The following is a 12,124-nucleotide window of genomic DNA, read 5'->3' on the forward strand; positions in this document are numbered from 1 at the left end:
AGTTTTGAGAACTCCGCTGATGGAAATCATCAGTTTCTTTGCTATTTTCCGGACACTATTGCCTTCTTGGTGCAAAGTGATTATCATTACCCGTGATTCATGAGGAATCTGGTACTTTAGGGCCATTTTCAATTACTTACGCGGCGTGTTATACTTTAATGCAAACGTAAATACAAGTGAACAGAAATGTAAACAACTTACCTCTAGATATCCATGTGATCTGCTCGCGCCACCTGGCGTGTTTCTGCTTGGACACGTAACGTCAATTTACATAAAACTGAGCAATACTAGTCTGTTCCAATATGCATTTATATGTAAAATAATTAAGTGTACAACATTGTACGTGTCATTATTAATATTTATTTGAGCTTGCTATTCGGTATTCTAACCAATAACTCACATAGATCACTTCCATCTTGCTCCATTGTAATACGCAGCATGGTGTTTCCAAACTTATGGAGGGCAGCGTATAGCAATTGACAGGTTTAACAATAAACAATGGTGTGTTATCTAGACCAAATTTATTCGACATTTAACTGCAGCTGAGTCTATATCTGTATATTAAGCTGGTGAAGCTATAGGAAAAGCCCATCATAGTCCTTTAAGCAATATCATCTGTCTGATCAGTTTTTCTCTGTCCTCCATTGATATGTTGTTGTTGTGGTCTTCAGTCCTGAGACTGGTTTGATGTAGCTCTCCATGCTACTCTATCCTGTGCAAGCTTCTTCATCTCCCAGAACCTACTGCAGCCTACACTCTTCTGAATCTGCTTAGTGTATTCATCTTGGTCTCCCTCTACGATTTTTACCCTCCACGCTGCCCTCCAATACTAAATTGGTGATCCCTCTATGTCTCAGAACATGTCCTACCAACCGATCCCTTCTTCTATTCAAGTTGTGCCACAAGCTCCTCTTCTCCCCAATTCTATTCAATACCTCCTCATTAGTTAGGTGATCTACCCATCTAATCTTCAGCATTCTTCTATAGCACCACATTTCAAAAGCTTCTATTCTCTTTTTGTCTAAACTATTTGTGGTGTCACCGCCAGACACCACACTTGCTAGGTGGTAGCCTTTAAATCGGCCGCGGTCCGTTAGTATACGTCGGGCCCGCGTGTCGCCACTATCAGTGATTGCAGACCGAGCGCCGCCTCACGGCAGGCCTAGAGAGACTTCCTAGCACTCGCCCCAGTTGTACAACCGACTTTGCTAGCGATGGTTCACTGATAAAATACGCTCTCATTTGCCGAGACGATAGTTTAGCATAGCCTTCAGCTACGTCATTTGCTACGACCTAGCAAGGCGCCATATTCAGTTACCATTGATATTGTGAATCATGTACCGTCCGGACCGACGTTCGTCATTAATGGATTATAGTGAAGTATTCCACCAGCTAAATTCTAATTTCCTTGTCATGTTCCAGACCTCACGCCAGCCTGCGTGAGCTAAAACGCGTGCATTTCGGCCTCCTTTAGTAAAACGGTGTTGGCTCTCTTGCCAACCACAACACTATTTATCGTCAACGTTTCACTTACATACATGGCTACACACCATACAAATACTTTCAGGAACGACTTCCTGACATTTAAATCTATACTAGATGTTAACAAATTTTTCTTCGTCAGAAACGCTTTCCTTGCCGTTGCCAGTCTACATTTTATATCCTCTCTACTTCGACCATCATCAGTTATTTTGCTCCCCAAATAGCAAAACTCCTTTACTACTTTAAGTGCCTCATTTGCTAATCTAATTCCTGCAGTATTACCCGATTTAATTCGACTACATTCCATTATCCTCGTTTTGCTTTTGTTGATGTTCATCTTATATCCTCCTTTCAAGACACCGTCCATTCCGTTCAACTGCTCTTCCAAGTCCTTTGCTATCTCTGACAGAATTACAATGTCATCGGCGAACCCCAAAGTTTTTATTTCTGCTTCATGGATTTTAATACCTACTCCGAATTTTTCTTTTGTTTCCTTCCCTGCTTGCATATTTTCAGGGCGCCACAACTCGCCAGTTACCTCACCAGGGCGGCAGAGGAATTTCCCAGTTTGGTGGTGGGGTAGTCGACACGTGCCCACTGGGGAAACCCGATAACGTCATCAGGGAGAGGGGGAATTTATTGATGAATTAACTAATTTTCACAATTAATTTGATAACAATTTGATAAAAAATCTACCGGAAGCCGCTTTATTCCACTACTGCTGCACAACTCAGACTAGCAGGTTCTCAGTTGATTAGCGAGCCTGAAATTTGACATTGGTGGTTGTCGTAGCATTTTGGGAATTGAAGGGAGCTTTTGCCGATATTTACCGTTTGTCTTAAGGCAGCAACAGACTGATCGACTGTCAGTAAACAGATCCTAAGATAGCTTCTCCCCGTTTGTCGCTACCTTTATTCCTTGTCATCTAGTTCGGAAGGTGAGAAACTTGCAGAACTGGATACTTGATAATGCATGCTTTTTCTGCTTCTGTCAACTATATTGACGTAATTATGGCACGGAGTGTTTTTTTTAAATTCATTTCGTTATATATCTACCCCTACTGCTACATTTGTATATATTCCTAATAGTCCTTCCTGTAACGTTGCTTCAGTACGACTAAGGACTGAACGTAGACACAGACCGTTTCGAAACCGAAAGTTCAAATAATCATACTAAACGTTGACTAGTTGGGATATTTTGCTTTATTAACAAAAAATGTTTTTACTAAAGTTATCACAAGGTGTTGTATTTTAATGTATTACTATAGGGCGTACTAAATAGCGTTTTCTCATTAGTTTATTGAACACAACAGATAATCATAAATGATGAATTAATCAACAGCAATATAGCGGTCGAAATTATTTAAAAAAATGGTTCAAATGGCTCTGAGCACTATGGGACTCAACATCTTAGGTCATAAGTCCCCTAGAACTTAGAACTACTTAAACCTAACTAACCTAAGGACATCACACACACCCATGCCCGAGGCAGGATTCGAACCTGCGACCGTAGCAGTGCCGCGGTTCCGGACTGCAGCGCCAGAAAAATTATTTAAAACAGTCTGACAGTCCTCGGATAGTTTTTCGACTTCACGCCAGTAGACAATGTGTTGGTAGCGCCTCGTATCATCGAATTGTATGCTGTGTAAAAGACAGTAAAGCTGTGCATTTCAACATTACTATAAGGTGAGGGTCCTCCTGAATTCTGCGACCAGCTGTACGTTGGTGTCAGTAGAGCCGTTCTACTGGCTGTTGGAATATCCGGTTCTCTGAATGATCTGAAGAGCGTTTCGCGAAAAGAATATATTGCTTCCTCCAGAGCCTACTTGAGTTCAAGAATCATTTCGGTAATTCAGTCGCAGATAGTAGATGGTCAATCGCCCGTACAGCGCTTCAGAAACGACGTGTCATCCGTTTGTTAAGCTCCTGTGACTGTCCTATGCGGAACTTTATGATTGCGTGAACACTTTCTGAAGAGTCAAATGTTCAAATGTGTGTGACATCTTGTGGGACTTAACTGCTAAGGTCATCAGTCTCTAAGCTTACACACTACTTAACCTAAATTATCCTAAGGACAAACACACAAACCCATGTCCGAAGCAGGACTCGAGTCTCCGCTGGGACCAGCCGTCTGAAGAGTCAGTGTAGACACTGTTGACCCCGGAAACTATAATTCCTGTGCAATCTCTAACATGCTATGACCCACGCATCTGGCATCGGTTATCATCCCACATGCAAAGGCCGTTGACTTTCGACATATTGCCAAACTCACTACACATCTGGCTGCAAGAGACTTCTGAGATATTTTGTCAACTCTAGCTCCACACGCACTTCTAGCTGCAACATCTGGGTATCAAATGTGGCAAATATTCAAGTCGCACAGTCCTTCGTGTGATATTTGGGTACTCGGTTGATACTGCATTTGCTCACAATAGTTGGACATTTACTTTACTATAAAACAGCGAAATTCAGTTAATGTAGTGAGTGTATTCATCTTAAAATTTCGGTTGTACAGTACTGTATACATGTAATAAAAGAACGAACTTAAGCCTGCTTAATAGATGGATAGCCACCAACGGTGAAAGAAATGTCAGACGTCTTATAACTTCCACCTCGTCGCTCTGGACAGAAATCATTTCTCTTCAAGTGCGAATAACACTTTTCAAAGAAGCCACAACACTTGTACCATTTCTATCGCTGTCGTGAACCCAGAACAACACTGCAATTTCTCTGATCCCGTTCCATTCAAGTTCGTGTACTTGTAACTATAGCGACATTTTCGCCGTAGTAAATGTGTTGATGAGACCACAGATGATCTTAAGAGCTTGTACAGACCACCATTCGTTACATTTGTTAAGAATAAATCGGCGTTGAAGAAACGACAGTATTACTGTATGAAAGGAGATGATGCTAGTGACAGCGGATTTCGGCGAGATGTACGGAATTCTCACGGCAACTGCCTGATGTCGCAAGCACAGCCTCGGGGAGACTACTGCAATCTTTACTAGGCGCACAATAAAATGGAAGGAGCGCGCACCGCCACTAACTTGGTTCCCATGCGTCAAAAAAAGCCGTTTAATAACGTAGGCGCTGCTGCGCACACCCATTGTGGACGCTTGGTAAGTAGGGAAAAAAAGGGGGAGCGTGGGGTTAGGCATGCAGGCGACAGAATAACTTTTCAAATATTCATCCCTGTATTTGCTGCACCTGCCATTCCGGGACTGGACTGCCGTGCTTTCCACCATGAGAAAGCAAGCTAAATCTACTGTGGACGTCACCGAGACTACAACACTTGTGTTCCGGACGTGCAGCGTGTGAGAAACGCAGTGGATAAAGCTTCTGCTTGAACAGCAGAACAAATAAAAATGTACTGAGGGGGTAGCTCTTCATGTCGCAGATTCACATTTCAGTAACGTAAATTACTTATATCTTTGTTTTGGCCATTTCGTATATATAATACGGACCGTATCACATATGTTGCGCAAAGATGAATGATACACCTGTAAAGAAGAGTTGAATCCCTCCATGGAGATACAATCAATTTTTTGAGCAGATAATGCTATCTTAAAAGTTTCATCATGTTTCTCCAAATTATAATATTTTTGGCAAAGATATTGGAGAAGCTAGTTGGAAGTTTGTGTTTCAGCTTGCTTAGTCTCTTGTACACGCAAAGTGACGAACGAATCGAGATGCCACTCACACAAAAACGAGTGGTTTGACGCAGGTCTCGACGTATTTCTAGCGGTTGGTAGTGGGTAGCCGTGGCAGACGGTCGCACTCAAGCGCTCGGATCCAAACAACGGCGTGGCGGAGCGTTTTGAGTCGTTTCTGTTACACTGCAGTGCTCTCCATTACTTACGGATAGTGTCTGTTTAAAATACTGCTGCTGTAAATATCACCCTCTTCAGAATTTTCGTTCTCATCATATCTTCTCTGATTTAAAATCTACGTTCAGTGAATATCGATGGTGTGTTTACAAGGTAGTGTCAACTTAAGCACGCCATCTAATCGATACGTGTTGTTTTGGATTCATTACAGTGCTGTACATAATTTCCATACAGGGTCGGTTGAAAATATGCTGTTAAGAAACATTGTACTTTTTAGTTTTCATTCATTAGCCGGCTGGAGTGGCCGAGCGGTTCTAGGCGCTACAGTCTGGAACCGCCGGATCGCTACGGTCGCAGGTTCGAATCCTGCCTCGGGTTTAAGTAGTTCTAAGTTCTAGGGGACTGATGACCTCAGAAGCTAAGTCCCATAGTGCTCAGAGCCATTTGAACAATTTCATTCATTTGTGCCTTGTACTACCTGCATTTAACGAATATCTGTCGTGTTACTCTAAGACTGTTTGACACCTGGAACTCATCGAGAGATAGGTTTTTACTAATTATTACTTTATTACAATTTAAGTGAGTTTTGGTGCTTTATAGTTTACTGTAAGAGTAGTATCATGTGTGACAAATATTGATGCTGTCGTAGGTTATCTGTTATGGAAGAAAGTAGTCAGGACTGCGTGTCGGGGTTTCAGTGGGGAGAATGTAGCGGGGAAGCGAAAGAATTGTTCGATGAGGCTCTTCCGTGGAGATGTTGATTACATAGTCGAGACAAAGAAATTGTGTAACAGGAAAGAAAGATTTGTGCTCTCCAGAGAGAGTTATAAATGGGATATGTTTAGTTAGATGGGTGTAATGGGGCCAGCGGCTGATTGTCCTGCCCAATCCGGACAAGTACAGACAGCGGGTAAACTAGTCATTGGGAGCTCCAGCGTTAGGGGGGTAGTGGAGCCCGTCAGGAAAACAGCAAGCGGGACGGAAATGAATGCCAGTGTGCACCCGAAATGTTTGCTGGAGGAGGGGTTCGTCCGTGACGTGAAGGAGGCTCTACAAGCGGCTATCGAGGAGCACTGGGTGCAACTGCCTGCAAATAGTGGTACATGCCCGCACGAATGACGCCTGATACTTGGGTTCTGTTCCTTTCGGCGGGTGACTGTTTTGGTGAAGACAACAAACATCGCAAGTGGGGTGCATGCTAAGCAGAGCATTTGTACCATCGTACCCATGGACAGTCGCTGCCTTCGGGTTTGGAACAAAGGCTGAGACGACTCTGCGACGGTATCGGATGCGAAATTCGCTAACTCCGCTGACGGATGGAGGATTGTAGGGGGTCCTTCAACATCTCAGGCATGCACCACATGCAGGAGGCTGCTACTACTGTGGCGGAGCACGTGGTTTTTTATGTTAGAGAAACACCCCCTTGGGATCAGAGGCGTAGTGTCTGCCATTGAGATACATCAGTCAAGATGTTCTCAGAGAATGCTCGTCTTCACAAATCGGATATAGAAAACGTTATTATGATATTAGTAAACCGTAGGAACATCCAAGGTGAGATCCCAGGAATAGTATTGCTTATTGATGGTTGTAATCCCTAGATAATATTAGGAACTGAAAGTTGGTTGAAACCTGAAGTGAGTAGCAACGAAATCCTAAGTTTAGATTTGAATACTTATCATGAGATTTGGTTAGTCGCCTGTGGTGGTGACGTATTTATAGCAATAAGGACAATATCTAGAGAGTTTATCATGAATCCCGAATATGAATTGATCTGGGTGAAGCTAAGCATCAGAGGCCAGTCAAAATAGGTAGTCGGATGCTTTTATAGACCGCGTCGGTTAGCAGCTGCAGCATAGAGCACTTGAGAGACAACAGAATGTTGTTCGCAATTTTCCTGATCATGCTGTGTAGTGGAGGGTTACTCCAACTTGTCAGTTGTAAACTTGGAGAGTCATGGTATCAAAACTGGTTCCAGTGACGTATATACGTGTGACATTGTTCTTGAGCGAAAAATACTTCTAGCAGGTAATTAGAGAATCTGCTCGAGGAGGTAACGTCTTAGACCTCCTAGCAACAAACAGACCTGTGATAGCAACTGTGACTAAAGGGTATGACAGGGAATTTTGAGACAGGAAAGAGAATATTGTTGCTTAGTAACAGTGACGGGATGCAAATTCCAGAGTATCTGAGTAGGCAGCATTAAATATTCAGTGCTGAGGATGAAGATGTAGAGCAAAAATATGTTTCGGGCAAGATCTTAAGGGACGCGAAAGACACGCGGTGGTTTAATAGCCGTGTTAGAAAACTACTGCGTAAACAAAGAGAGCTTCACCACAGATTCAAGAGCAGTCGAAACAACAGCCAAATAAAAGCTGAACTAAGCGAAAATGAGCGTAAGGAGAACAATGGGAAAGCATTGACTTTGGAAGTAAAAATTTGTCAACTGATCTCAGTAAAAACTATAAGAGATACTGGTCTTCCGTAAGCTCAGCAAACGATCCGAAATTCTCTATTCATTCACTCAGTAACCATACTGGCACCGAAACAAAAGATAACGGAGAGAAGGCGGAAATACGGAATTCGGTCTTCCAAAATCGTTTCACCGCGGCATACTGTAACATCCTCTTTTGAGCCACCGTATAAATGTCGAAATAGCAGATATGGAGATAACCGATCGCGGGATAGAAAAACAACTACAATCGCTTAGTAGTGGAAAGGCATTAGAACCAGCTGAGATACCTGTAAAATTCTACACAAACTATGCGAAGGAACTTGCTCCCCTTCTAGCAGCAGTTCATCGCAAATCGCTGGAGCAACGAATGGTACCTAGCGACTGGAAAAAGGACAGGTCATCCCAGTCTTCAAAACGTGTCGAAGGACAGAGGCACATAATTAATAAGACTCTACCGTTATCGTAAGTCTGTTGTAGAATTATGAAACATGTTTAATCCTCAAGGATTCTGAAGCTTTTGGAGAACGAAAATCTCCTCGATAAAAATGAACAGGGATTCCGCAAACAGAGATGTTGCGAAACTTAGTTCGCTGTGTTCCTCCATGAGATCCATGGAGGTGTAGACAACGACGCTCAGGTAGATACCGTGTTCCTTGACTTCAGGAAGCCAATTGACTCCGTCGCTCACTGCCATTAGTGAAATAAATACGAACATTGGACCAGATTTGCGACTGGATTCAAGACTTACTTCCAGACAGAATTCAACATGTCGCTTTTAATGGAACAAAATCGACAGATGTAATTTCGAAGACTCCCACTGAAGTGTAATAGGACCGTTACTGTTTGCAGTATATATAAATAATCCAGCAGAAAACGTCGGAAACTCTTAAAGAGTGTTCACAGATGATGCGGTTGTCAATACGAAAGTAGGAAAGCCTGAAGACAGTACAAAATGGTTCAAATGGCTCTGAGCACTATGGGACTCAACTGCTGTGGTCATAAGTCCCCTAGAACTTAGAACTACTTAAACCTAACTAACCTAAGGACAGCACACAACACCCAGCCATCACGAGGCAGAGGAAATCCCTGACCCCGCCGGGAATCGAACCCGGGAACCCGGGCGTGGGAAGCGAGAACGCTACCGCACGACCACGAGATGCGGGCGAAGACAGTACAGAATTGCAGAATGACCTGCAGAAGAGTGATGAATTGTGTAGGCTCTAACAGTTGACCGTGAACGTAAACAAATATGAAACATCGTGCATACATAGAAAAACAAATCCACTTACTGTACGTCTAGATTACTGATGACAAATTTCTTGAAAGAGTATCTGCCGTAAAATACGAGTAACTACCGTGGGCGTCCTTAAGAGGAATAAAAACTGAAAATAAAATAGTAGGGAATGCTGACGCACGACTGAGATTCATAAAATGACTTAAGGAAACGTAACTCATCCAAGAAAGAAATGGTGTACAAGGCCCTTGTTGACCGGTTGTTGAGTATTGTTCATAGAAAAGCACTTTTCGTCACTGGTTTCTTCAGGCGACGCGACAGCCCTACTAAGATTCTCAACAAACTCCAATGGCAGACATTACAAAAGAGGCGATGTGCATCACAGAGTGTTTACTATTTAAATTTCGAATGAGCTATTTCCGGGAAGAGTCGGACTGCATATTCCTTCCTCCCACATCTAACGAAATGACCATGATGAGAAAATTTGAGAACTTGGAGCTAATGCTGAGGCTTACCACAATCATTCTTCTCACGTGCCATACACGAATGGAACAGGGAAATTGGGGGAGGGGGGGTGGAGGCGTCTCTTTGGGGTACCAGGCAAAGCTAGATTGCTTGCTGAGCATGATATAGATGCAAATGTAGGGGGTAACAGACAATGGAAGCTGAGAGAAGATGCCAAGTATTCTGTAAAGGGGGAAAACCCCAGAAATCATTTTTCAGATTCCGGCTAGCAGTCAGTTTGATGTGTTACCTGAAGTAGGCAAATAGCCTCAGCCAGTTTTGGACTAAGCTTAGTCGTAGGAACGGCTTTAAGAATCATGAAACCTAGCGCCAAGCTTAGCTAGGTGACAGAGAACATACGAGCCTTGTGCAGAGATTTATGGTGCAGGTGATAAGTTTGACGGTTCAATAACAAGATTGATAAGCTTCTTGTATGCTTACATTCTGTGGGAAAATCTGAAGTAACAGTTGACTGTGCCTCTCTGAAAACCACATAGCAACAGGATCGAATAAATTAAATATCAGGGATTATAAACTAGCATTACTTTCGTGCAGAGTTAACATGGAAAGAGGAGATATCTAAAAGTTGGACACAAAGTCAAAAATATTGTAACATATAGTTTTTGTGTTGATCGGAACCTAGAAAAATTGTGCTTGTGAGTTTCTACTACACAAAACTACTCTGACATTTTTACAGTCTACACACCTCTAAGATACTTCCAGCTATTTATGACAAATCTAGGTGCGTTACTGAGCAACATGTCACACAAGAAGAAACAGTTAGTAGTTTGTGGAAGTTTCAGTGTAGATTTCGTAAAAGATGCGGGCAGATCAAATAAACTAGAATTATTATTTAGGTGTTTCAATGTAATTTCAGTAGTCAGTTTTCCAAGTTGGTTGTGGCAAAATTGTAGGGCATTGATTGATAACATTTTACAGACCTGCTCGGGCTGAAACAATTAATGTGTACAAAGTGGCTTGTATAGTATCTGATAATGATACGCAAGTTAACAATGTGGCACGTTACAACCGTGAGGCCGGTTCAATCAAAGCAGCAAGGCTTATTAATGAGATCAGGACACAATGCTTGATGAGTAAGTTAAAAGGGTTGGTATGAGATGAGGTATATATAGAAAGAAATGGTAATGTCAGATTCAGTTTATTTCGTAGTAAATTACCGTCAATATTTGAAAGTTGGTTTTCCTAACAAATTATCCAGAGGATTCATTACGAAAACAAATAATCCATTGATAACTAAGGGAATTAAAATCACATGTATGAGGAAAAGGGAAATTTATATAAAGGGCGGAGTAAGGTAAGATCTGACATTAAGTGCACGCTACACAGTTTTTGCAGAAAAGTCATTAAAATGTGCAGAATATGCACGTCCTGACAAAAATAAATGAAGCAGATAATACGGTTAAAACCATAAGGGATATTGCCAAACCGAGCACTGGACGGTGTCAGTGTACAAGATACCACAACAATTAAACTAAATGACAATTTGGAGCCTGATAATTCATAAGTTGCAAGTACTTATAACAATCACCTCCTAAACGAAGCAACAAAATTGGGTTAAATGGTTCAGTTGAAGAAGTAGTAGATAATGTTAAAAATGCGTTTCCACAAAACTGTGAGGAACTAGAAGTAGCACTGAAATTGAAAGAATTATAAAAATGTAGTATTGGTAGAATATGAAACAGAACTCTGAGAAGTTGTTCCAAGTTAATAAGTAATGTTCCAAACAGTTATGTTAAGTTACTTTAGCTCCTCTTATGATTGCTAATCTTAGAGATCAACGAATCAATCTCCTGACACACTCTGCATATAAATCATCATTTCAAAAGAAGGTACTGATTGCACAGAAGCGAACAGTAAGAAAAATATGTCACGTTCGCCGACGAACGTACCTCTTCAAAAGATCTATGGTTGCCTCAGCTAAGTTGATCCCTGACAGGTGCAGTGGGCTGGGTGCGGCAGCTTTGCGCACCTACCTCAGCCAGTAACGTTACGTGTTTTTGTAAACGTTTCTATGGCAACGCCTCAGTGTTTTCACAGGTCTATAAATAGCTATTGTTTTCGCATGCAACCATTATCGCTTCCTAGTTAAAAGCTGGCACAAGACTGCGAGCTGACAGAGATCACCTTACACCATCTCGACAATAGGCATCTTAACTGCACCATCCCAGTTCATATATTCGCTAATGAAATTCATCATAAATAATCTGTCACAGTTTGAGAAGAACGTTGGTGTTTATACTTATAACACTACAGAGAAAAATGACCTTTATTACACATTATTAGAGTTGCCAGTAGCTTCGAAAGGTGTCCAATTTGCAGCTACTAAGATTTTTGATCATTTGTCCCGTAACATACAGTGCCTGAGAGGTAGCAAAGCAAGTTTCAGAGCTAACTAAACATCATCTCTCCTAGACAACTCCATTTATTTCACTGAAGAATTTCTACTTAAAAGGCGACAGCAAGGGACACGTTTGTTTTGAAATGTAGCTGCATGAGTGGAACTAAAGTAAAAATATATTCAATGATGTTAACACTAATAATGTATACATATGCTGTAAACAGATTCGTTCCACATCACTTAGATGAAAGAATGCTTCAAATGATG

Source organism: Schistocerca nitens, chromosome 3 (genome assembly GCF_023898315.1).
Source record: "Schistocerca nitens isolate TAMUIC-IGC-003100 chromosome 3, iqSchNite1.1, whole genome shotgun sequence".
Classification (NCBI taxonomy): domain Eukaryota; kingdom Metazoa; phylum Arthropoda; class Insecta; order Orthoptera; family Acrididae; genus Schistocerca; species Schistocerca nitens.